This window comes from Bidens hawaiensis, unplaced genomic scaffold (genome assembly GCF_021521415.1).
Source record: "Bidens hawaiensis isolate Kalapana, Puna unplaced genomic scaffold, B.hawaiensis_p1.1 tig00009311_1, whole genome shotgun sequence".
Classification (NCBI taxonomy): domain Eukaryota; kingdom Viridiplantae; phylum Streptophyta; class Magnoliopsida; order Asterales; family Asteraceae; genus Bidens; species Bidens hawaiensis.
Window position 1 is genome coordinate 199,029 of NW_027491687.1, and position 3,472 is coordinate 202,500.

Sequence of the window (3,472 nt, forward strand, 5' to 3'; positions counted from 1 at the left end):
TGGCCCGTCAATAATCGAAATGAAATGACCGTCAAACCAAAAATAAGGCAAGGGCATTTTAGGAATAAGAAAAAGGAGGGAAGCGAATACAAACAACCAAATTTGCCATTCTTCCATTACAGAACCCTAATTTCAATACAACCAATCTTTCCCCCCCCCCCCCCCCCTTTTTTCTCTCTCTCTAAACTCACCTTCTTCATTCCCAATTCTCTCTCTAAAATCCTACACCTCACATGAACCCTAATTCCTCATCACCAAATTAATACCACCATAAGGAAAACAAAGCTAACCGGCGACGTGGTGGCCGTAATGGACGTCTCACACCCCACTCTCGGCGTCCGCACACGCGCCACAACCCTAGCCTTACAGAAGCTTCAAGCCACACCGCCGCCGGAGCACCACCGTGAGCTGTCGTACCTCCAGCTTCGAAGCCGGAAGCTGGAGAAGCCTCCGTTGCCGCAGTTAACATGCCGGAAGCAACAAAACCCTAACCCTAGACCTGGTTCTTTGAAATTGCCAGTACGGGCATCTGGGTCGGGTTCGGCTGGATCCGGGTCAAGTAATAAAGATGAAGTTTGAAATTAAACCGGAAGGTGATTTTGGTACTGAAGAAGCTTCATTTGGGGAAAATAACTATGATATGGATGACAGAGAGAGGTATTATTTATTTATTTATTTTTATTTTTATTTTTAATAATTAATTTAACGTTTTTTTTTGTATAAATGCTCTGTTTCTTCTTTAATTGGGCTTTTTAGTTGAATTTTTTAACCTAATTTGCATAAAAAGTTTAGTTTTTTTATTATTTTTATTTGCATGATTAATTGTGTATTAAAAGCTTTGGTTTTCCTTTAATTGTGTTTTTGCCTTTTCTTTTAGGAAAAAGGGGGTTAATTTTACATTTTAACCTAATTTGCAAAAAGGTTATGTTTTTTATTATTCTTTTTATATGCATGATTAATTTTACATTTGTGTGAATAAAAAGCTCTGTTTTTTCTTTTTTCTTTTTTTTTAATTGTGTGTGTTTTTAGGGAAAAAGGGGGCTAATTTTAATTTTAATCTAATTTGCTTGAAAAGTTTTGTGGTGTTAATTATTTTCTTATTATTTGATGAAATGGAGGAATATCCGTATTTTGATGTTATATTCTTTTGTTTTCTTTTAAAATTGTTAAAGTGCATTTTCTTGTTTTTTTATGTGTGTGAATATCTTTTAACATTGGTTGATTATGCTCTTTTGAGGGTGACTTTCTTGTTCTCATATGTAAAAAAGTATTTTCATTTCTTTTTCATTGCATCATCCTGTGGGGTCTTATCTTAAATGAAGTTATTACCTTTCAAAAATGGTCACACTTTGCTGTAAACAGACTCATAAAATGCAAAAAAAAAAAAATGAAAAAACCATGTTTCTTTGTAAGAACATTGAACACAGTTGGACAAATAGCAAACAAGTTTGTTATTTTGTTTTTTACATGTTTATACAAATTGGATAAATAATTGCACAATGTAGTTTTTTAATACTTTCATGAGAAATGTTTATTATAGTTAGAAAGTTGGTTGCTTCATGCTGCATCTCTTAAGTTTTATATTATTTTACATGCTTGTTTATTATGGCTTTTTTGTGCTAAATATTTCTTCCATTGTCTCATGGAGATATATTTTTGTTATTTAAGTGGTCTAAAGCTTTTACATAATTTGTTGACATGGTACATAGAGTATTATACCTTTCAAAATAAATCAATAGTGATTTGATTTTGTTGTCATAAAACAACATTGACCATAAACGCGCCCAGTTGTTCCGGTCGGATATTTCACTTGCTTTTCTCTTTTACCAGCACTTATGAGACATGGGTGATGATATGTTGCTATTGTTGAAACAACATTGTTAATATTGGCCACATGGTATCATTTATTATCATTTGGCATCTTTTCCATATCAAGACAACTTTTAATAGGTAGATTGTTTCTAGTTTTAATACGATTATGAATTTTGTTTGTGCAAAAAATAAATCCAAAACCAAGTATGTTTCCATCACATGTTGACCATTGCAATTTCCTAGTTTACATTTCAATCAACACAATAGCATGCATGACAGATGATGAAATGGGGTCCATAAAGTTGTTTTTTACCTTATGTCAGTGAACATTTCACAAACAATTGAGCAGAAAACATTTAAAAAGTTTCACTTCCACTATAATTAGTTTATAAAGTATATCTTTTTTTGTATGATATTGCTTGTTTTTATCTTGTTAACTGTATATACCTCCCATGGATGCATCTTTTTAGTGGACCCTAGTTTTTTAGATAACTTGTGTTTTGTGGGACTATGTCATGTTCACTTTACAAGTTTTCTTTGTACCTATTGAAAGAATCTTGTTTTAAAATGATACGATGCTTCATAGGCTTATAAACGAACTGGGCATTCGATGAACTGTTTGTGAATCGTTCTGCGATGTTCGTATTTAATAAACGAACACGTGCCTCGCTCATTTATATTTGTTAGTTTACGCTTGTTTAAGTTCGTTTGTTTACATTCGTTAATATATATGTTAAGTTTCTTTGGCCCAATACAATATAGACTGGTTTTGATAACTTTTTAAGCCAAACACATCGTTGTACACATATTATTTTAGTTGGTTTTAGCTTATTTATGTTCGTTCGTCTATATTCAGTTGCGTTTGCTTGTTTACGTTCGTGGACCACGTTTATACTATTAACAAACGAACACGAAAAAGAAAACCTTGTTTCTTTAATAGTTCATGTTCGATTGTTTGTTCAGTTAAAGTTAAACGAACAGACACGAACAGGTTCAGTTCGCATTCGTTCAGTTCGTTTACAAGCCTAATGTTTCATTTTTTAGTTGCCTTGATGTTCTTTCTTTTGCTAATTATCCTTTATTATAAAAGGAGCACCAGGGAAAGCACACCTTGTAGCTTTACAAGGGAGTCAAATGACTGTATCACCCCTGGCTCTAGTACGCGCACGATCGCACCTAATTCAATTCACAGGATTATGCCTTCTACAGAAGAGATCGAGGAGTTCTTTGCCCATCACGCACAGGAACAACAAAGGCTTTTCTCCGAGAAGTAATCATAATCTTCATTTTTGTCAATATTGACTTTTGTTGACCAAAGGTCGGTTACTGATCGGTGACTCTGAATGCAGGTACAACTTTGATATTGCGAATGAAAAGCCGACTCAAGGGTGTTATGAATGGGTGAGAGTGCAACCCTAGATGTAACATTGCAGGATAGTATCAACATCATAAAGATATCAAGAAAGTTGTGTAATCTAATGATCTGTCAAAAGATAACAGAGTACACAAACATAATTAGGGTAGAATGGGTAGGTAAAAATGTTGTTTTTTTACCTTTCTCTAGATTTGCAAGCCATAAATAATTGCTAGGGTTCATGTTTATCTAGGTCTAATTGTTGAAAAGTATGCATGTTTTATTATTAGGTTCTGATGTTATGTT

At 33.6% G+C, this 3,472-nt stretch overlaps 1 pseudogene across 1 annotated transcript in view; it reads left to right on the forward strand.

Moving 5' to 3' along the window:
• Nucleotides 1-264: 264 nt before the first annotated feature.
• The window catches only part of LOC143531946 (cyclin-dependent kinase inhibitor 3 pseudogene), a 3,290-nt pseudogene continuing 82 nt past the window's right edge, over nucleotides 265-3,472 (forward strand). The window contains exons 1-3 of the transcript XR_013135096.1: nucleotides 265-657; nucleotides 2,903-3,082; nucleotides 3,162-3,472. The exon at nucleotides 3,162-3,472 is cut by the window's right edge and continues 82 nt beyond it. The product of XR_013135096.1 is annotated as a cyclin-dependent kinase inhibitor 3 pseudogene (transcript). The remainder of the gene's footprint in view (nucleotides 658-2,902; nucleotides 3,083-3,161) is intronic.